Raw genomic sequence first — 24,776 nt, forward strand, 5'->3', positions numbered from 1 at the left:
TGGTACACCAACTTCCCAGGGTCGTAACTTTGGCATACGATCTTCGTTTGACGCGTACAATAGCTCATTAGAAAGATCTATCCGAGCACTACCACTTTGAACGACAACATCGGTCCATGGACGCATGTTGCCCTAGATTTCCAAAAAAACGTCGTTTAGGGCCTCAAAATGGCTCCGGAAGTTCAGGACCCGAAAAAATGCTAAAAATACTAAATTGTGCTACAATTTAGGAAACTAAAAAGACTGAAAGAGACAATTGTGGGGGTCCAAATGGAATAGGTGGGTGGCCACCAACATCCACCTGGATCATTCCTCCCCCCTTAGGAAGCAATGGTCCCCATTGCGTTGAGTTCCTCCATCTGCTGAACTTGTCCTGCAATCTCTGATGTGTCCAGTAATGGTGGGAAGCATGGTCGACGATGGTCCATATTGAATGCTTGGTGCAGGCAAAGGAATGGAGGAATGATGTGCTCCAAAGCATTGTTCCCCACAGCCTTGGTACTGCTGTAAGGACCATGTCAGAGTGGTCTGAGCTTCCGATGGGTTCTGGTAAGGTGTTCTCTCTGTAGATGCAACCAGACTTTGTTGCCCACCTGAAACTTTTGTGGTATCTCTGTGGGTGAGGAGAAGTTGTTCCTGTGTTCTGTCATGACCGTATCCCTTTGCTGCTATTGCTGCATGGAGGAACCCTTTGCAGGGGTCATGGATGTAGCAACGATCTTCCCCTTACTTTGGGAGTGAACTAGACAGATAAATTTCCTGGTCTGGGAGATGAGCTTGCTGCCTTTCTTAGCAGTGATCAAAGATGTGGCAGTAGGTGGGGCTACCTCCGGTATCCTGTATAATGAATTATTTAAAGAAATAATGACAGCACGAGGCCTTGACTCATACACAGCATGTTGCCTCCACAAGTATGGTTGGCCTAATAATACATCACAAACATCCAGAGGTGTAACATCACACAATACCTCGTCTGTGAAGGGCTTGATTCTGTAGGGAAGGCGACACTGCTGGCGAACTTTGAGATCTCGTCCTTCATGAAGCCACCTAATACTATACGGATGTGGGTGTGGTGTAGTCGGTAGGCCCAACCGCTTCACGACCTCTGCAGAAATGAGGTTCTTTTGGCTGCCACTATTGACAATGAATTGTAGCGGCGAACCCTTCACCCACATTTGTGAGTGGAAAATACGCTCCCGTTCCTCTGGATTTTCGGGCTCATCTTTTTGGATCTTGGCTGTGGCAACAGTGGCGCTGGGATCCGCATCAATTATCTGCTTCCCTTTGCCATTCCCCTTGTCGGGTTCTGGCTCAGGGTTGAAACATGCATCTAATTCGGAAGCCTTCAACTCAACCACCAACGACTTCTTGGGCCGACACTCACTTGTGTTATGAGTGGCACTCTTGTGGAACTCACACCACTTCCCTGTGTCCTTCTTCGGCTTCATGGTGTTGTTCTTTTCTTGCGGCTTCGATGGGTTGTCTTGGGTCACCCCGCCTTGTCTTTGTCCTTTGGCCTTTGGATTTGCAGATCCAAAGTCTCTCTTCTTCTATTTGAACTTTCACTCGATTTTGACAGTGTATCGGTACGTCGTGCTGAGCGAGGAGATGTTCAAGAACACCATCTCTTCCTGGATGTATCTGTGCAGGCAACCACGGTATTTGAGTACCAGATGCAGCTTAGAATCTTTGATACCCAACTGTGTGCGAAGGGTATGAAAAATGTTAGTGAACTCTGGCACATCTTGGTCTCGTCCCTGCCGTAGTGTGGTCCATTTGATGTATTTTTCCTCGTAGCTTTTGACAAGGTAGTACTGCTCCTTGATGGCATCCTGGAAGTCATTCCAAGTGGGTGCGGCTGAAAATAGTGAGCCTGTACTTTCATCCTTCTACTCGTAGTAGGTTTCCCACCAGTCCTTGACGTGGGGGGATGCTTTGAGAAGAGTGAAAACAATCTTTTCCCGATTTGAAAATTCATGAACAGAAAAATACCCATCTAGCAGATTTAACAATTTATCTACGACATCTGCATCTATTTGACCCTCGAAGATGGGAATTTCAAAATTAACTTGTACCTTAAATGGTGTGGCGTTTCCAAAGTAGTTGTTGGAAGCCGATGCATCGCCTCTGGGTAGCCACTGAAGGATTTGTGCAAAGCTATCCATCATCGCGTTCCTTTGCCACTCAAGGGCTTCTTCGAGCAAGATTTTGATAGGATCTCCTGCCCCCTCGTCTTTCTACTCATCCGCCATGGGAGGTCGTCAAGATTTGCGAGGCTGGTCTTGCAAAGGTTCGACCAATTCAAGCCCTAACTCCTTATATCCCGACCTCGTTGGGGACATGCAAAGAAAAACAGAGAAAAAGCAGACCGCTCTGATACCACTGATCCGGATTTAAACAGGAACGCAAAAAATTACAGAGATAGCCATATACACAAAGATGCAGTGGAACTAATACTTCATTTCATTAATGGAAAATACTAAAATATGCTTACAACCAGAAATGGAAATAAACCAGCTAGGGCGATGGTAGCTTATCTCTGAGAAGAGATGTGATGGCTACATGCCTCTGAACTGTTCTGAACTGTGTTACAATGAGGTTCGAAGGCCTATTTATTATTGAGAAACAATGGAAAACCCTTAACATTCAAAAACCTCACCCTAGAAGATGAAACGCCAAATTGTGGGCCCCGTTTGGGTAAATTGGTACACCAACTTCCCAGGGTCGCAACTTTGGCATACGATCTTCGTTTGACGTGTACAATAGCTCGTTAGAAAGATCTATCCGAGCATTACCACTTTGAACGGAACCATTGATCCATGGACCCGTGTTACCCCAGATTTCCAAAAAAAACGTCGTTTAGGGCCTCAAAACGGCTCCGGAAGTTCAGGACCCGAAAAACTGCTAAAAATAGTAAATTGTGCTACAATTTAGGAAACTAAAAAGACTGAAAGAGACAATTGTGGGGGTCCAAATGGAATAGGTGGGTGGCCACCAACATCCACCTAGATCAATACTCCCACTGTGTTCCTCTGCCAGCATAGTGGCACCTTGTCTATAGTAGTGTACTCCATAACTCCTCGAGTAATCACTTCTAGGTTGTGCTCCATCTTAGTTAAGGGATTTATCCTTCCTCATAGTCAGTGCCCACTATTTGATGACAAGCCCGTCATGCTATTGGAGACATGCCAAGTGGTCTTTCAGGTCCTACATATGCACATTTATCATAAGTCAACTCTCAGTTCACAATTTTACAAAAAATCATAAGACTTGAAAAAATCCAAAAAACAAGTCTTTACATGCATCAGTCCATTGTTCTCTCGGTGGCGGAGGTGGATCTGGATCCCATTAGAAATTTGTGCTAGCATATGCATAATTGTCAACCACGAGTAATTGGCATTGCAACCAACTAAATAACTACGGAGGGTGTTAGGGTCCCATATTAATAGGATTCATAATTTTAAATGGGCTATAGTTAGTCTTGTAATATTATACATACGTTTGCTTTTCTGCAAATGTTTTTCGTATTAAAAAATTAAAAAATGTGAAGAGGGTATGTCCTAAAAGAAATATCAAAGGAAAAAAAGAATAAGAAAAGATAAAAAATAAATTAAAATATATGAACCCCAAACAAAAATAGATCATGAAAGTGTGCAAGTCTAAGTGCCAGTACTTTTTACTTTTCTGTACAAAATGATGGTTGTGTGCAGCCTGTTATAAATGCCACAGCCCATGATAGTCATATTGCTTAATCTTAACTAGTTCATGCTTTAATTTTCATGTTTATAGTTAGAGAATAAAAGATCTTGCCAAATTTTTTAATCTTGGCATATAAGTAGTTAGGTAGAGAAATAAAATGTGCTCATAAGTTTAATCTGAGCCACTGGAAGATATAAGGTTAGAATTAGATAGTTTAATTTTCAAAATAAAAAGGAAAGAAAGGTCCTGCTAGCTTAAATGCACCCAACAAAGTGAAGAAAAAATGTTAGGGTAAGTAGAAGAAAGGTTGCAGAAAGTACAAAGTTAATTGAAGCATAAGAACATCTATCATGTTTAATCATATGTTTCAGTGTGCAAGAGTAGTTATGAAAGTAAAAGGATGCTTATAAGCTAATTTGGTTAACTTCTCCTTCATTTCATTTCACCCCCCACTAATACTTACTAATTTCCCCTTTTACCACTTCATTTCTTATGAAGACACCTTTTTGCTTCATTTTCACCCTTGCCCCTTGGTTTCACACATTCCCTAGCATTTTACCCTCCAAATTCATTCCCCTACCCAAAAACCCTTTTTCCCTAGTGTGAAACCCCTTTTCCCCTTTAAAAAAATCACTTTCCCCTTGATTAATTTACCTAAATTTTCCTAAAAACCCCAAACAACCCATAAAACCCTCTATCCTAAGTTTTATCCCCCCCAGCATTATTAATTAACTCCACAATTCACCATTTTCCCAACAAAACTTGTTTTACCCGCCATCTTGGCACGGTAAACTAACCCCACTACATAAACCCCAGTCACTATATTTAAACCCCGCACTTTATTCAGTAAATTAATTACAAATCATTCGTAATTAACCCCTGGGCCCTGTTAATTTCCGGCCCTGTTCCTACCGTGTAACTTCATCGTGCGATAGTCGTTAGATCTATCATCCCCAGATCTAACGGCCCACACTCATATCACGTTCATTCATTTTCCGAATTTTACCTGCACGAGAGCACACAATATGAGCAGTTTTTCTCGAGCCCCTTTTGGTTACGTGGCAACATTGAATTAACTCACGTGCTCTTCAGAAAATACCGCCCGATGGCCAAAAGTGATGCGATGTCCCCTTAAACAGCCTCCCAGTGTAAGCCAAAACCATCACTGTTCATTATGATTTTCCATGCCAATTTCTAACTGTTGCCGGTTAAAAGGCTGCAGACACCCATTTTTACCCTTTTTGGTCAATTTGCTCTATGAAAGCTTCTAAGCCTTCCTGTGCAAACTCAAGTTTTTGCAACTGAATTCAACCACCAAGTACCTTTTCAGTACACCACAGACGCCCAATTCAGCCATCCACAACATACCTGAAGCCACATTAACTTTTGTGGTCGCTATCAAAATCAGTTTGCAGTCTAAACCTCAAATTCCAGGTATTTTGATAAAAAATAAAAAATGATCCTCTCAAATTCAAGAATGAACAGTTAATTCAAACATTAAAGTAATTGAATTTAATTAATCTCCCTTGAAATGAGAGTATTTCCTGCTAAATACCCAAACCCCTATCCTGCAAATTGCCATTACCCTATCACTGCACTTGAGTTTTCAAAACCTCACTGCTTCAGCCTGTATAAGCAAGATTCCCACATTTATCCTAAAGATGGCTACCCAGACCTCTCTCAATGTCAGACCTGTGTCAACCCCTCACCTAGACATTGATCATTTGGCCCTAGCAAATAGGGATTTCCAAATTAAAGACACTGCTACCCGATGCCACCTTCTAAAAATCCACTACTGGAGTAAGGATAGGTTCCTAAACCATGTAGATGGAATTCACCTTTGGGAATCGAATTTACCGAAGTACACATTCCCAAAAGTTCACCCATTCCCTGACATTGTACATTTTTGTCATGCCTGCTATTTCCCAAGCCAAAGGGCTATTGTGGCACCGAACCAGTAGTTGCTATTCACCATTACTGTTGAATCCATCAACCAAATGTTACAAATCTATCCTAGCCCTAATTAGACCCCTCTGTCCATTGGAAACCTGTTGGACCTGTACATCACACTAGACCGAGTCAAAATCAAGCAAATTTTCTAGAATTTCATCATTGAGGAACACCATACTCCTATAGACACTCCACCCTATGCTTCCACCATTCTTTTAGAGACTTGCAGGCACATAATCACCATGCTCTCATGCATCTTACGATACACATCAGATGAGCATGTGGATGAGGTCATCATGGCCTTCCTCTCCATTTTCACTCCAGGCAAACCTCCTGCTATTATGTATGATTATGCTGAGCTCATTAGAGACAAAATGCATGAACAATCACTAGACTACCCACTGAAAGAGTTTTCAAATATTCTTTAGTGTTGTTTTATTTGTTTTTGTATTACCAGATAGACAAGTTCCCTGTGAGGATCCAGAAATTGAACACTAAGGGAAAGGAGAGATGAGTCCTCTACTAGACGCCCTTGGTCCAAAAGTTTTCCACAACATTAACCTACAAATACTTCATAGACTCATTTGTGTACCCAATCATGAACATGCTGATTTCAACTACTCAGCCCAGAATCAGTCAAGAAATCAAGAGGGTACTGTAATTGGCCAAGAACAGCAAGGTGGGAGACAAGTACCAAAACCAGACTGAGAGCAGAATTTATGGTTATGAGTTGGCCCCTTATAATTTGCCCAAATACCTCCCTATGAGGATATTTTCTCTTGAATACTTCAAAAAAATCATCAATTCTGATGAGGTCCACTTCCTATCTTCTAGGAAGGAAACACAATTCAAGGTAAAAATCTAATTGGGCCCATTCATTTGCAACAATAGAGAGGCTAGACCAGAGGCTGAAAGGTTACTTCAAAAAATGAAATTCAGAAATAGTTTCATCTGGCACTATGAACCTCATGGGGTCATAAACTAGCTCAGAGTCAAGGTCAAGTTGGGACTTTACATCCACCACCTACGACCTAACATTGAACAGTTGGTGGAGAACACATTGATTGACATGGACATCACAGTTGTGGATGTTGAGAACACACTTATTGATCTGGAAAAGCAATTTCATCACAACTCTTTCCTGCAGGTTCCAGAACAAGGGGAGCTAATGAACATTCCTCCTGTCCTTCAGACCGTAGCCAATGAAGAGAAGGATCCTAATAGGAACAGGGAGGAGGCATCCAGCTCTGCCATGGAGACTTCAGTGAACTATTTAAGCTAAATAAAAGGCCCAAGTTGAATCATGTGTCTGAACAGGAGGAGAATATTGCATCAGAGGAAATAATTGACACTAAGGTAATGGAGCAGAGAAGTAAAGAAACAACTGAAATGGTTGCATCAGGTAAAATAGAGAAGCCATCAAACTCCAATACACAGATGATAGAGAGACAATAGATTATGGAGGTTTCTTCCTTTTTCATTCTAGTTGACAAGGAAAAGGATATCAAAGATAGATTCAAAGAGATAAATATAAGGAATGAAAAGCTGAAAGTAGAGACATATGCCCAATAACTCAAGCTTACACCACCAAACTAGACCAGACTGATGTCAGCCTTTGACATCAAAGCAGGAAAGATGCACGTGTCATTTTTTCAGCCCACTGTACAACAACCAAAGACCTCAACAGACTACAAGAAAACTAATTTTGAGGTGTTGGCCTAGGATGTTCATCCCATTGATCAGATAGAGTTTCACAAGCAGGCTGGAGAAATGATTTACTCCACCCTCACAACAAAGGCCATGGCTACTTACAAGCTGTAGGATTCATTGGACAATGTGACATCTCAATACAAGTTGGAGAGGGCCTCTTCACGGGCTAAAGACACCAGGATAAAGTCCTTGGAGGACTTGGTCATTGAACTGGGCATGACCCAAGTGATATTAAGGCTATTGAACAGCTGATCAAGAAGAAGAATGATGATATATTAGCCCTCAAGAAACAGCTCAAGTTTCCTCATTTACAGTACCCACAAGCAAAAGAAGTCCTGGAAAGCCAGAACAATCATGATGAAATGATGGACTTAGTGCTACAACTGAATGACCAGTTAAAGGAGATGGAGAAAGAGTTGGATAGCTTGATTCATCTCAAACAAGTTAGTATTGATAATGCTCCTACAACTATCATTCCAACAGTAACTACATCTGTACCTTCTACTTTGGCAGCATCATTAGCTCCCACTGCTCCAGTGGCCACTGCACTGCTGACATCTACACCAATTACATCAGCAACATAATCAATAGCAATAGCCTCCACAAGTGATGAAGAAAATAGGCTGGTCAAAGGAATGGAAGAAATGTCCATCCAAACCACTAAGATGAATAGACTTAAGGAGAAATTCACCAGCCTAGAGACGGATTACAGACTTGCCCAAATCATGCATAAAGAAGAACAACAAAATCTACAAGGATGAATGAAAGAATAAAAGGCCTGGAGAAAGCACTGACACTGAGTGAACCTATAGGTAAGGCTAAAGAGTAACTGTGGGCCAATATCATTGACTCTGTCAATGATATTTGGCCATCCATCTAGGTTCTTTTTGAACAAATTGATTTAATAAAGCAAGCCACAAAAGCCATTCAGAGAGTCAAGGAAGAACTTGGAGATATGCCAGAGGAAGCTGCAAGAATCATCCACTTCCTCAACTCCAAGAATAAGTATAAGCTACAAGAACTTGAGATACCTGACAGGATAGGTACAATTTTGGAAGTTAGAAAAGTCCTCACTAAGAGGGATTTGATGTTGAACATAGAAGATAAGTGTCAAAACATGTAACTAGCCGTTGACAGGTTCATGGTTAAGTTCGAACTTTTGAAGGAAAATGGATTACCTAATCCTTTAGTTATAAATGATAAGTTAATGACACATGAGGATTACAATAAGAAGATTAGGGAAGTGGCCAGAGAACAGGTAATCACTTCATCCATGAAGGGCCTACCAAAAGGCAAAGTATTGTATCAAACTTTTGGAAACTTGTTTTACCTCCAGCATGAGGTAAAACACCTGTTTATTAATAAGCCTAATCTTGCCAAATACACGTAGGCAGATGAGATATACTGAAAAAATCTCAATATCCAATTACCAGATGAGGAAAGATGGGAAAAAATGAATGATTTATTGTAGTAAAATACATAGTAAAAATATAAATGTACAGTAAAAAATAAAACAACACAGTAAAAGGATATTGACAAGTCAACAAGGTTAAAGTGTATCAGATGAAAGAGTATCAGATGAAAGGTTAAAGTAAAAAAAAACATCTAGCGTAAAGACCAAACAACCAACTAGCTTAAATGGAAAAAGGTCAAAGAGCAAAGCCAACAGGACCTAAATAACGGGGACAACAAGTAGCAGTTCAATAGTTGTCTCTATCTTATTGCATGAAGATATTTCTTTTTCCTAGATTAGTTCTCAATGCAGTTTGAGATATTTGTATTTCCTTTTTTGTATAAATACTTCATAATTCGAAGTATTAGGGTGGATTATTTTACATTTGTAGAGTTATTTTGATCTTAAAACCTAAGGGTGGTTGTACCATTTTCAAGTCAATAGACTGGAGCAAGTAATAAAAGAATTTCGCTACAGGATTCATGAGATGAGCTATTTGCAGTGAAGCATCTTCTTTGTTTGATTTTGTTACCTTCTTATGTGTTTGATAATCTTAAATGTGTTATAAATTTGAATGAATTAACTAGAGATATCACTCAGAATTTTTTTTACACTCTGTTTTGCATAGTTAGTCATTTACATGTTTTCCTCTGATACCCATATTTGAGAACCCTTAATTGCTCTCCCATCCCAGTTGACTTCTTTCATTCCTTATAGAATCCAGCCTAGGGAACCCTTAATTGCTCCTTGGATCCGATTTGAAACCATTTCACCATTTAGCCTTTGAGATTTGCAGTAACTCATCTATCTTGCCTTGTAGACACTGTTTTTAGTGCTGAATCCAGTCATGCTTGTTTGACATTCGACGCCATAGCCCAATGGTAAAAGAAAACCTCTGTTCATCTAAGTAAATTGATCCCACCACCAAAGTACAAACCAAAACCCAAGTGCAAACAATAACTAGCCTAAAATCATCTTAACTAAAACAAAGTTAAATCATAAAGAGAGAGCCTTCTCTGAGATTAGGAAGGCTAGGTCTTGATCTCCAAAATTGGGTTGTGGTTACCTCTATCATTTATTTTTTATGACAACTTCGAAGAAATTTTTAAGTGATAACAGAGGGTACTGAATATGCTGACCCATCCCTCCTTGAAGCATGAGTTGACTCCACCTCACTAACATCGGGTCTTGGGGGACAGGATCCAGTACCTCTGCCCATTGATACTAGAATACGAGCACACATTAAAAGAAGAAATCCACCAGTATTGAGCTGAACCCAAATTGTCACAGGTTTCCCTGCTTCCCTTTGGTCAGCTGTCTCTTCGTATTTGCTAGAAGGCCTCCACACTAGTTGAATATGGTGGGGGTCAGGCACTCAACTCCATACGAGAATTTGGATTTTGAACTCTCATGCAGGGCTTGCATTGCGGATATGTGATCTATGGTGAATAGGATGGTTCGTAAAGGAAGGTTGTTGTTGATTGTGATGATCTTCACCTTCCCACCCCTCGTCATCTCTACACCTATGCAATGCCTCCTAATCAGAGCACTAGTACTCTCACCACCTGGGCGAGATCTGAAGAGTTGGACTCTTTCTCCTCTTTAGGACAATCATGTGATAAAATATATGTTAGATTCATCTATTACCAATTCCTGGCCTTTGATGATAAAGATCTCTCAATCCACATCCCAAAGACTCATCAAATAGGGCATTAATTCCATCTGAGCCCTCAGTCCTGTGGTCCTGAAGAACTTCAAAAACCCACAATCTTTCAAGGCATTGATGCATTATGGATTTTGAGTTGCTTCATGATCTTCAGCCTCATGGCCTCCTTCTTTCCATTCCACAACCATGATCTCTTGCAAAACATCATTTAACACCAATTAGAACCTTTTTCATGGATTGAAATCAAGAAATTTTGCTTTAAAAATGGTTTTTTCTTTAAAAAATTCCACCTCGATGCCATCACGCCTATTTTTATAAACAGAGTGATGTCATCGTGGGCGTATTTGAGCTCAAGAGAGATTATCGCGGGTCCGATGATCAAACACACGATGGTTGCTGATGCTCAAATTTTTTAATATTCTCCCTTTTAACACATAAAATTCCATTAAAATGAATGAAAATGTGATGAAATGCAAGAGCAAGGACAAACCTCTTACCTAATGCAAATGGTTCACGAAATGGTGCCCTGAATCTCCTACAATGGTCACTTGAAAATCGAGCAAATTAGGGCACAAATGCACTTTCAGAACTTACTATGGTAAAATGGTAAAAAATAATGTTACTTTTGGTTATTTATAAGTTTTGAAGTCATTTTTTGTCAATATTTTAATAATATTTTATTATTATATCTCGATATCAGTGATGGGTGCATTTCTTTGTGCAGTTACAGGTGCTTGCTATTGACAATCATTATTTTTTACTTATTCTCATGAGTTGTTGTTTTATCTCTTTTTTCATACTCATTAAAAATAAACAAAAAAGAAACTCCGATAGAGTCATCTTTAAGCCCTTTTTTGACTCTCAAAAACTGAAAATCTCGTCGAGTACTTGTCATTTCGAACTCGTTAAATTAAATAAATTGAAGTCATCTCAGTATACATTTACCCCTTTTTCGGCTTGAGATTGACTATTTACGAAAAAGGTACACCTTGATTAACATGGTCAAGAGGTTCTCTTAGATATTGTTTTCTACATTTTTGGGTTCAAGAGACAAATTACGAAAAGGGACATGATGGAGTTTTCTCTTTTCATTTCTTTTTCAAACTCTCTAAATATGAAAAAGACACTAAGTTATTCTTACGTCAGGCTCATTAAAATTTTATGACGAAAAACTCGTCACCATGATGAGACTGAGCTTCTCCTACCTAGGACTTGTAAAACATACTAGGATGGACTCATTCAAAGAATGAACTTACATGACAAGCAGATGCTATCCCCTTCAAGCTTGTGATAAAAATAATTGGGGTACTCGCTAGAAATAACAGGGAGAAATGAAGATGAAACATCCTTTTTATAGGTGGCATGTCGCTCTTGAACATGATACTCTTCTTCTCTCGTGTCGGGTTTGGGATATCCTCACTCAGTCACTTGTCCTCCCAGGTTTGGTTGATCCATTTTTCCCTCTAGTTTGACTATTCCATTTCGTCATCATCAGGGAAAATTTTAAGAACCCCCCCTAAATTTATAAATATAATAAATGGGCAAATCTCCATGGTATATAGGAAAAATAGAAGGCAATTTTATTAATAATATAATATGTATATATAATTTTTTGGCGAATCTCTCACTAGGCATGGCGAATATTTTACTCAATTATAAAATCTTGTAAGATCTTGGCGAGTCTTTCGCTAAATAATAAAACTTTGTAAAGTCCTAGTGAATCTTAGCATAGGCTACATGCTGGTTTAATTCCCCCATTTAAATAGGCTACATTCCAGGTGAATACCATGGGTCAATACCATGTGCCATTTTGGTGAATACCATGGGTCAATACCATGTGCCATTTTTATTTTTATTTTTATTAGAATATTTTACTCAATTATAAAATCTTGTAAGATCTTGGTGAGTCTTTCACTAAATAATAAAACTTTGTAAAGTCCTAGTGAATCTTAGCATAGGCTACATGCTGGTTTAATTCCCCCATTCCCCATTTAAATAGGCTACATTCCAGGTGAATACCATGGGTAAATACCATGTGCCATTTTGGTGAATACCATGGGTCAATACCATGTGCCATTTTTATTTTTATTAATTCTAATAGTAGGGTTAATAATGGTTTTTTTCATGGTATTAATAACAATCTAGTCCATGGTATTTGTCCCATAGTATTTTGGCCATAGGTTTCACCTAAATATAACCCATTTTTTGAGTGTTGGTAAATATAAGGTGACTTATGGAGTAAATATAAAAAAATGTTTTATTTGTTTACCATACCCCTCGTTTATTTATATTTTTTATTAATTTACCATACCTCTTTTACAAATATGGTATTTGGCCCATAGGATTCACTTAAGTAAAACCTCTTTCTTGAGCCTTCATAAATAGAACGAGGGTTATGGACTAAATATAAAAAGAGGTTTTATTTATTTACGATACGTCTAGTTTATTTCTATTTTTATTTATTTACCATACCTTTTGAGTAAGTATAAAAATACGTTTTATTTATTTACCATACCTCCACTTTACTTATATTTTTATTTGTTTACACCCTTACATGTATATAAGGTGACTTATGGAGTAAATATAAAAAATGTTTTATTTATTTACCATACCTCTCATTTATTTATATTTTTATTAATTTACCATACCTCTTTTATAAATATGGTATTTGGCCCATAGGATTCACTTAAATAAAATCTATTCTTGAAAATGGGCGAATGGATTCGCTTAAATAAAACCTATTCTTGAAAATGGGTGAATGGAAGGTTGTAAGTCCTAATTTCAAGGGCTAAATTTACCTTTTTTACCCTCTCCCTTAAAATAAGGTGGGCTATTTGAGGTGATTTGTAAAAATGTACTATGATACAAAATATTCGCCCACTAAAAATTTAAAACCCCTTAATTTCGCCAAAGGGCGAACATTCGCCCCTAAAATTATCCTTGGTCATCATGACCTTTAGTCCTATTTTGAGTCAAAAGCCACCACACCCCATAGTCATGTCGACAGTGTTCAAGAGAAGTCCTATCTGTAGTTATTTACCTATACATTGTCTGACCCATTGTTACAGGCTTGGATCTTGTTCATTTCATTCCATATTATTCCTTGTGTCATGTCGATGATGGGGGACTCATCATTTCCCTCCTTCGATGGGTGGTTTCCTATCGACTCTACCTCATTATCCAAGAAGATGACTTAGAAACTCCCTTTCAGTGCCTTAGAGCTTTCATGCCCTAATGGTAATTTCTTCGCATCCAACGATAGGTTTTCATCATTGGCATTCAATCGGGTGATTCCATGAGTGTTCGACTTCATCTTCACTATCACATTCACGAATTGTATTGTCGTACCTTGAGAGCCATTATCATTATTGGTGGTTTCTCTCATTCTTGTAAACGGTCCACATAATTGGCCGGTAATCAAGTGTTTTTCTAGCATGTTCGACTTTGACACATTCATTCACATGTTAGGAATCGTACTTTGATCAGGTCGGGATGGACCATAAGACCTTGAGTCTTATTTAATATGGCTCAGGATACATGGAGTTATATGTTCTTCTTGATTGTACACATGTTTTTGCTATACGAATGGCTGTGACCATACCGTGGGACTTTACATTTATGGTGATCCTTCTATATCGGATGGCTGCAACCATACCTTGGATCTTAGATTCATAGATCATCCTTTTCGTTTGGATGGATGTGCCCATACCGTGGATATTTACATATAGTTCTTATCATCCAGATGGGTGCATCCATACCATGGATTCATGATATTAGATATGTATATTTATATGCATCCTTGATTTGTAGGTATCCTCACAGTGTTTGTCCTCATCCTTGCAAAAGCTCATAAAGCATCTTAACCATCACTCCTTGTTCTACCTTCATGCTTTAGGGCACATCTGTTACACAATATTTTTTCAGACCTCTTGCAATTCCCTTTGACATACCCTGAAGTGCCTGAAACATGAACATCATGTAGTGTACTCATTCATATATGCAGCTCAGATCCTCCCTCAGACATTGATTAGAAGATGCCTTGAGCTTTCCCTGAATAAAATAGCTCTAAAACCATAAATTGAGGATCATCGCTCTTATGAAGCCCAAAAAAGGGATAATCACCTGTTGCACTATGCTTGACCCACGATGGCATTGCTTTGTTCACTCATATACCCGTGATCATCCCAAAAAGACAATTTTCCCAAAGGGGATGAGAAGCTTCATGCTCTAGACGCTTCGAGAGCGGCGAGCTGGAGGCTGTTTGGCATAGATGAGGTCAAATTCTCCCAACTTGGCCTCTTGGTCTTATCACTATGAACTACCTCCTTGACATGAGGGCTTAATCCTATCTCTGGAGAGGAACTAATTCCCTTTCCCAGTGTATATATTCATCCTCTCCCATTCCCAAATGGTTGGTCTATGCCTATTTTCACCCTTATGCTAAGATTGTGCCTATATGTTATTCATTTGGGTTGGAGAAGGAGTTCTTGGAGAACTTAGCTTGGAATTGGATATTCATTCAAGGAGAGCCTATCAACATCAGAGCTTGCTTGTATGCTTCCCCTTATTTTCTATTAATATACAATTGCTGGTTCATTTTCCCTAAATGTGTATGCTTATGTATCATTTAACTTAACATTCCTTGATCAATTAAGTAGCTTGCTTTTGGATATGCTATTTGTATTTGCATACCTTGTTGTGTCTTGATCTCTTGTGCAGAAGCATAAACCCTGAGAGCAACAGTAACAAGCCCATGGCACGAGTGATTCAATGTCTTCAACAAAGGAGATCAAGATAGCATCAGAACGACGTAGGCCATCTTCTTCATCTCTCTTTTCAATTTGCAACTTAGGAAAGTGTTTAGTAGATTGTCACTTCGGTTTCTAATCCCACTCATTGGGCTAGAGGGATCATCTCTATCTACATAGAGGATTTACCTAGACAACAATTCTAGAGGAAGCATGGTTGATTTCCCTAAATACTCGGAACATTTTCTAAGCATGAAAATGCCAAAAATTGTCATTTATTTGGGCTTTTGTAAATAGTCATGAACATAAATACAAGGAAGATGTATCATAGGTAATCCATATACATCTGAGAATCAAGATATTCGTGATTCATTGTAGAGTAACCCTTGTAGAGGAGTTTTACTCCTTGAAGTTTCAAATATCCCCGCTATAAAATAAGTGGAGGCCATCCCATGTGGGGTCCATTTAGGGGTCTCAAAGCTTGGAGATAAATTTCTTATAGAGATCACGGTGGATCACATTGGAATTTAGTGTGACATTGGGCTAGATTACTTCATAGATAGTGGATGCATCTAGGAATCTAGGCATCTAGTAGTGAGCACAAGGATGTAAGTCTGGGAGGCCTGAATGTGGGCCAAGATCAGATGAGTGGTGGACTAACAATGATCTCAATGGATCTGGGAATCTGAGGTTCTAGATGTTTTTTCATGTGATAATACTTGGTAGACCCAAATTGTACCAAAATCGAATATAACAGGAATAATGGAATACCATGTTAAGGGATGTATTCATGGGGCCCATGGGCTAGGTGATGTGGTAGGCGCCATGTGGATTTAGTGATGGCCATGTTGGCACCCAGAGTGAAGTGGAACCATCTGGGTGAGGTGGGGTTTCCACATGGGTGCCATGTGATAGATCCTTGCCTATGTGGTGGTCATTAAATGATCAAATTTTAATTGGGCATAACTTTTGATATGGACGTCGACTTGAGATAAAATTTATATTGCTGGAAATATCTCAACGAGATGAACATGGTGGTGTTGTCTAAAGTTAATTTCACTAACTTTTGAAAATAATGATTTTTATAACCCCATATTCATAATGAGACTATTGTGGTAAAGTAAATTAAATGTAACACCTCCCATTTAGTCTTGAAAGTCCAAGGGGATGGGAGGAAATGTTATATGTGGAAGGAATAACAAAGTTAATTGTGGACAATAATGACATTAAGGAAGTGAAATAAGTTTTTTGCAAACATGAAGATATAAACTAGGGCAAGAATAGTGTAGTAATGTTACTTTCCTCAAAAATCATTGAGCTTGAGTAGGCCCACAAACACAATCATAGTATTATGATCCTCCTTTTTTCTAAAAAACAATGGATTGGTTCATTAGAGATTGAGTGCCAAAAAATTCATTCATTGGTTCTCTCTTAGCATACGGGATCATTCTTCTTTATTGTTGATAACCACTACACCAAGAATTTGCTCTAGGAAAGGTTAATAGAAGATGAGATAGTCCATCAAAATCAATACCTTATGGAGATTGAAGATCCAATCTCCCTTATTCAAGTGAGGGGTAGAAATAATAAGGTAATGTCCATTTCTCACCGACTTTGAATGTTCTTTGTAATTGTTTTATTTTTTTTCAATATGTTAAAACACTAATAGGAATATATGGAACTCATATTTAGAAGAGTTGTTAGTAATAATTATTAAAAAAGTAGTTACATGGCAGAATCCTCTCCTGCCATGGCAAAAAAAATGGAACAGGAAGTGGTGAAAGATGAGAGTGGAAATATAGTTTATCATGAAGATGGTCACCCTGTGAATAATAGGATAGGTTCCTTTACTATAATTTTAGAGCATTGGTGTGGAACTGGACATGAAATATATGATAAACAAGCTCTAATCCTCATGAACATGAAATGCAAGAAAATGTCTCATTATGATGAATTTCATAAAGAATGGACTCAAATAATTTATGAGGTTAAAGATAGTAAGAATATTTTATGGAAACGAGTTTATTTGGTTGTTATTCCTAGAAAGTGTAGAATATTGTAAAACACAAAAAGTATTCAAGTAGCCTTATGAGTGGTACACATGGGGGAAAATGTATTCCCTGATTACTAGTGCATTAGTAGGCCTATGCACTAATAATGAAACTTAGAAAATAAATAGTGAAGATGTCCATACTCCCTGACAACAAGTCCATCTATGAAAAATATGGGTTAACCATGGATGATCATGTAAGAAGAAAGAAAAAGGCTAAGAAGATCTTAAATAAAGTTCAAATATTCAAAACCAAAAAGAGATCTTATCCCAAGAGGTATAATTCTATAGGAAAAAGATACAAAAGTAGAGAGAAAACACATTATTATTCGCCAAAGGAAAGTAAACTCAAAAATCACAAATTTCAGTTTGTCCAAAGAGAAATATGTTGGCTCTATGGACAAACAAGCCACCTTGCTAATAGATGCACACAAGGAGGAGCCTCAAAGAAAAATAGAGGACAATTGTCAGCACAAAAAGAAGAACAAATCGAGAAACAAAAAGAAAAAAATAAGATTTTTTCATTGGTGTGGTTCCAATGAACATGACACAAATCATTGTTCTAGCTCCCTTTTGTTAAGAGAGAAGAAGTCCACCTCTTACAAGAAGGGTGTTGTTCTTCTAGTTCAAAAACCTCTGACTTTGATTATAATATTGATGAATTGTCTGATTTAGAAGAAAAATCACTAGTGATTGCAGACTCTTGCAACTACAAGGATCCTAAAATTTTCAGTTGCAGTACTAATAATCATAGTGATTCAAGCAGTGAAAATGAAGAATAAGAATATGGTGTACAAGGAAAAATAAAAGTTTGCATGGCCCAAGTTAGAGAGGATGGAGATGCATAGTTGTTGGCACAAATCAAGGCACTACTAGAAGGAGACATGAAGACATCGTTGTTAGAAACATTTCTTAAGATGATGGCTAGAGCTCATAGAATGTTAGATTCATCAAGTAAGAAGTCTGTATTTGTTGATGCTTCTTTTGATAAAAATACTAAATCATTCATGAGAGATCACAAGAATGAAATATTACATCCTATGAATGTGAATGATTTAGTAAAATAAATTGATATTTTGAAAAAAGAAGTAAGTGATCTCAAACAGAAGTTTAAAGATTTAGAAATCCAGAAGGAGGAAGAAGATGCCCACAAGGCATATCAATGGGCAAGGAAAGATATTATGACATTAGAAGATCAAATTTCTATCTTGCAACCTCCTCCTTTATAAGATGCATCTGATATGGGAGAAAATCTCAATATTAATATTTTTCATACATTGGATATTGAAGGAATAAATGCTATGAGAATTTGGCCATTCAACATTAGAAATTTCATATTCATATTACATTAAGAATCAAAGGCCAAAATTTTGAGTTAAAGACTTATTGATTCAAGATCAGATCTAAATCTCTTGCACAAGGAAATCATTCCTTAAATATATTGGCATAAGACCAATCACTCTGTAATTCGTCATGGAAATAAATCCATGAATATGCAGTATGTAGTTCCCAAAGGAAATTTGTGTTTTGGAAAGCAATGCTTAAATTTTTTAATTGCAAAAATTCCCATAGACTGTATACTAGGAACACCTTTTTTGGTAGTTGCTAAACCACATGGGTCATAAGAAATAGGGATGGAAAAGTTGGATACTTCATCACAGTTCCAGATTTAGAACAAAATAACATAAAAGAAAAGAAAAGTTTCCTTCCTTTTATCTCAACTCCTCAATTGTCTACCATGGTCCAAGTTACTGAAACAATAGCACAAAAATAAAGGAAAATAAAAGAGTTGCAAAACATGAGAAGTAATATGAAGATTGAGGAGAAGCTCAATAAAAGGTTAAGAAATAAATCTCTAAGTTGAAGAAAAAGTTTGAAGAAGAAGTTTTCTCAGAAAATCCTATAGCATTTTGGGAAAAGAAAAATATTTTATGGAATTACCCTATAAATATTCATACAGAGAAAAGTCTTGTAAGATTAGAGAAACCCAAATGAATGCTCAATACCAAAATTTATGTGAAGAGAAAATTAGAGGATGCCTAAAAATGGGCCTTATCAGAGTATCCCAAAGTACATGGAATTGCTATGGATTTTATGTAAATAAGCATTTTGAACAAATTAGAGGAGTTCCAAAATTGGCCACAAATTACAAGCCCCGAAATGAAGTATTAGCTAATGATACTTACCCAATACCACACAAATCCAATCTTTTGAAAGGAATTGTCGGGGCAAGGATATTTTCAAAATTTGATTTGAAATCTAGATTTTGGAAGGGTGTTGTGAAAGAAGAAGATAAATTTAAAACAACATTTAGTTCTCTAGCAAATCATTATGGTTGGAATGTCATGCCATTTAGACTTAAGAATGCACCCGCAAAATTCCGGAGGGCGATGGATAAAGTTTTAAAGCCTTATTTTGATTGTTTGATTGTGTATATAGATGATGTTGTGGTTTTTTCCAATTCCATAGAAGAGCACGTAAAGCATATGAAAAAGTTTTTACAAGTAATCAAGGATGTTGGCCTCATAATTTCCAAGAAAAAAAGGGAATTATTTCAAACATCCATTAACTTTCTTGGTCATACTATCTCAAATGGTCAGATTGTGTTACAACAACATGTTGTCGATTTTGTAGACAAGTTTCTGAATAAGATCTTTGATAGAAATCAACCATAGAAATTTTTAGGCAGCCTAAATTATGTAAGTTATTTCTAAAAAAATTGTGTTGTAGATAGAAAAATCATGAACGAAAGATTGAGAAAATATCCAACGCCATGGACTGAAAAGCATACAAATGTTGTGAGAAAAAAGAAATCCAAGGTATAAACATTGCCTATACTTCATGTTGCAGATGATGATTTACCAAAAAGTGTAGAAATAGATGTAAGAAATATTGGATGGGGAGTTGTATTTAAGTAAGTAAGAACCATCGACGCACGTAAAGTTGAAGAAGTTATCCAATTTGCATTTGGGACATGGATGGAATTAGAAATAAAATATGGAGCCATTGATAAATAAATTAAAGTTGAATTAAATGCATTAGAAAACTTTTGAAATATTTTGGATAAACAAGAAAGTCTTGTTAAGAACCGATGCTGCAACCATGAAGAAAGTTCTAACAAAGGAGGTGAAAAAAGATATTGAGGCGAAATTTGCGAGATGACAGACATTATTTGCAAAATTTGATTTTGATAATGAGCACATTAAAGGAATAGAAAATTCGAAAATTGATTTTCTAAGTAGAGAACATCTACAAAAACCATGGAAAGACACAAGGAAACAAGAAAAATTCAAGTCAAGCGAGTGGGAAAATACAAGCGAGTGTGTTTCAGGCGAGCGAGATTCAGGTGAGTGTGGCGGAAATATTTCTGGTAAGTCTGGCAAATGTCTAGTAATTGTCAAAGAATGGGACAATGGACAAGAACAAGTTAGAAAAATTCCTGACAACATGGCCTGGAAAAGGTATAATATGGAGTGGAATCCCTCATGGCAACTTTGCAATACACAGATCTTAGATCCAAATCTCCAGCCCATTACTACACTAATCCATCTGGTACCTAAAATCTGTAGAAGGCCCACATTCATTGTTGAGATATTAGGCATGATCTATGAAAGATCCATTCAAAAAGAAATCCAAATTGAAAATCATCTACGGAATATATTTCGAGATATTGTTCTTATCTAGTAGCATATGAATAATAAAAGTTGTCTAGTACACTAATACTTCAGCCTTGAAAGACCCATGTCTTATAATGAGCTGACAAGATAGAACCACAGTCTCAAATTCCCAAGGATTGATTATGACTATAATTGGTACAAAAAACTATGGTGGGACTTACTATGCAAAGATAATCGGGAAAAAATTATACCACATTGGTAAATTTGGAGAAGTAAATACTTTACTTTCCTCACAACGTCCTGATTGGTTGTTAGATTGGTGGAAGACATTTGACCTAAATAGAAAGGGTAGTGGACCCTTATATAATTGAGGGAGAATATGAATCAGTTGAAGTCCCAATCTCACAAATAAGAGATTTACAAGAAATCAAAGTCATGGATGAAAGGCATACAATGGATACATTCCTCTCATAATCATCGGTAATGGCTCGTATAAATGAAGTTGTCTGTACAGAATCTACAAGGGAGGCCCATCATTGTCTGAAAAATCTATTCAAAATATTGGGATAACTTGTACTATGACTAGATATTTTCATATCATAACATGCATTTGGACTAAAAGTGGGGTTTGTCCTCTCAATTAGTATTGATATTTTTAGTCTATATATATCTATGATTTACACTATTTCGAGTCTATATATGATTACTTTCTGCACGATTCCTCCAGGAATCAGAGGAGTTCTCTAACTAAAGGTGAGGATTGACCCACATCCTAGGGAATCTACGGAAAAATAGTCTAAAAATTCAATCTAAGTCTGTTAGAGCCTCTTACTTTAAGGACAATGCCTTTGTACTTTGTCAGAAGGTCATGATCCAAGGAGATACCTCTTTCCTCCTCTTAAGATATATAAATAAGAGACGAGAGGTTCATTCTTCTCATTCAGAGTTAGAGTCAGTGTGAGTCTTGAGTTAGTTCTTTTCTTGCAACTACGATTAGTGAGATCATGCATGCATCTTGAAGAAACTCAAAGACAATCTAGAGTAAATCTGACAAGCCTACGCATGTGCATGCAGATGCATGTGTGTACCTAAAGTGGTTATCTTTTTAGGGAGTCTTAGTCTACGTGTCTGTATTTTTGAAGATTTGTCAGTCCATTTTGCAATAATATATATATTTTCAGTCTTGGTGTGTTTCTAGGCTAAAAAATCTTGCATATGTGTTAACTTTCTTTCTTGAAGTTCATCGAAAGTTCATCCAAGGTTTAGTTAGAGTTCTGTGAGAATTCTTTGTTGATTGTCACGTTATGGTAGGAATAATCGTGGTGAGCGACTTGTTTGAGGAATTAAGGAACTTGTCTAAAGGTTCATGTAGGAGTGCACATACAAGTTCATGTAGAGAAAGAAGGAAGATCACTCAAGCTTCAATCTTGGTCAAAGGAAGGCTCTAACATCACAAAGATATCTAAAAATCACCCGACGTTATATACCGAGATATTTAAAAATCCCCCAACTTATTGTGTTTGCTATTAACAAAATTAAATTATGAAAAAATGTAAAAACATCTGGAAGCTATTTTGGCGATTCATTTGACTCCAATCATCGGGGTTTTTTTTATCTCATTATGTGAAGCTCCTCTATGAGAGAGATCAAGAGAAAAGTAATCCCCCCATATTCAACTATACAACCGAGTTATTCTCAGTGGAGGAGGTCAAGTAGGGTATAAAAAAATTAGCAAATGGTAAGGCTTAGGATATTGATGGTTTGCAGGTAGAATTTGTTAGAAAATTATATATTACGGAGCAATGGAACACATAAAATATTGCAGAAATAAAAACACAGAAAACACACAAAACAAGAGAGACACAGATATACGTGGTTCACCCAGTTTGGGCTACGTCCACCCCGAACAGCCAGTCCTTCCTTTCTATTATCCAACAAAATGAAGAGACACAACCTACAACAAATCCGCTGTAATATCCTCTGTTTTCTCTCACAGTCTCACCTTTTTTGGTTTCTCTCTAACAGTAAACACATCTATATCTCAGCCTCCAATACAATACCCTCATACAAAGAGAGGGGTTGCTTCTAGGGCAAAAAACCCTAAACTAAACATAAGTTCTACCGTCAGATCATCCGCCTAATGAACGGCCCAGATTGACTAGAAATTACTATACTTTTACAAGGCAATTTTACATTTGTTTTAGCTTCGAGGGCAGCCCCACCGGGGGACCGCTGGCCCCCGGACCCCCCAGCCGGGGGCGATCGGCCCCCCCGGACCCCCGGGGGGGACAAGTCCCCCCCACACCCCCCCGCGTGGAGGGGTGTACAAACTTCCTAGGGTATACATCCGGCTGAAACAAAGACCTCTAAACAATCATGCTCCACACACAATAGAATTTTTAAAGTGGGGTGTTGAGACCTTAGCCCCAATTATTAAAAGGATATTCAATAAGGTCACACAAGGCAATTTTCTAGAGGAATGGACTACGAGTGTTGTTATCCCTCTTTACAAAAGTGGAGACATCAATAATCTCATGAATTATCGCACTATTATGGTCAATCCTCTTCTTGTAAAATTGTTTGGGAGCGTGTTGGAGCATAGAATCGACAATTGGGCAGAAAAACAAGGTTAAAAGAGCTAAAGGGCAATTTCGTTTTCGGCCAAGGTACTCTACCATTAATCATTACATCACTTTTAGGTACTTCATCGAAAAAGTTTGGGAAATCCAGAGCGAGGAGGCCTTTTGCTTCTTCGTTTACTTCAAGAAAGACTTTGACAATGCCCCTATAGATAAGCTCTGGAGAAGAATGGAAGAGCTCAAAATTCCAACGGAGTATAGAGCGGTTGTGCATAAACATTATGAGAAAGTTAGCACTAAAATCAGAGCTAAGGAAGGTTTCTCTGAATGCATTGGTAGTGACATAGGAGTTAAGAAAGGTTGCCCTCTTCCCCCCACGCTCTCTGATTTATATATTGATATGCTGGCAGAATGGGTTAACAACACTAGTGGAGAGGGTGTTCAACTAGCAAGGTATGTGGTGAAGTTCCTTCTATATGTAGATGATCTTATTCTAATTGCAAAATATGCCAGTGGTTTGAGAGAGAATTTGAAGGCATTAGAGCTCTTTTGTCAAGAGGTGGAGATTCAAGTAAATACCAACAAAACTAAAGTCATGATCTTCTCTTTGAAGTGGAAAAATAAATGAGTTCGCTGTATTTTTTAGGGAAAAGCCTTGGAGCTAATGGAAGAGTACAGGTACCTAGGAATTGTTTTTCACAACAACCTCAATTGGGAGACATGTAGAACTGAAAGGATTCAAGGGAGATGGAGAGCATATTGCCTTCTTCAGAATAGATGCAGGAAAGCAAAATTATGGGATTGGAAAACCAAGAAAACTCTTTTTGGATTGTTGGTTACTCCAGTTGTTGTTTATGGGTGCGAAGTTTGGGAGCAACATGTCAGAAAATAAATGGAGACAGATAGGAAGAATTCAAAAACACTTAATCACTAGTAACCTTAAAGTCAAATCAATTGTCCCATATGAGATCTTGCTAGCAGAGGCTGGTTTGTTTCTGATGGAAGCTTTATCAATCATCCATTTGTTAACATATTTAAAAAAGGTGGATGGCATGGATGAACACCGGTGGCTCAAGATGATCATGACAAAAGAGTTAAAGCGTAGGAAGAAAAATTGGAGGAAGTAGAATGACAGGTGGATGTGAAAATGGGGAATCAATTGGCAAGACTATCCAAATTCTAAAGTGGAAATAAAAAATTGGGTACTTCAAAAATTCAGGACCACCATGTGGGAAAAGCAAGTTGGCTGTAAAAAAATGATATATGTCGGTAATTTCAAACCAACATGGTCGCATAATGAAAAG

The sequence above is a fragment of the Pinus tabuliformis genome, chromosome 5_2 (genome assembly GCF_031772625.1).
Source record: "Pinus tabuliformis cultivar Carrire ecotype Pingquan chromosome 5_2, CPIR1, whole genome shotgun sequence".
NCBI classification, from domain to species: Eukaryota; Viridiplantae; Streptophyta; class Pinopsida; order Pinales; family Pinaceae; genus Pinus; species Pinus tabuliformis.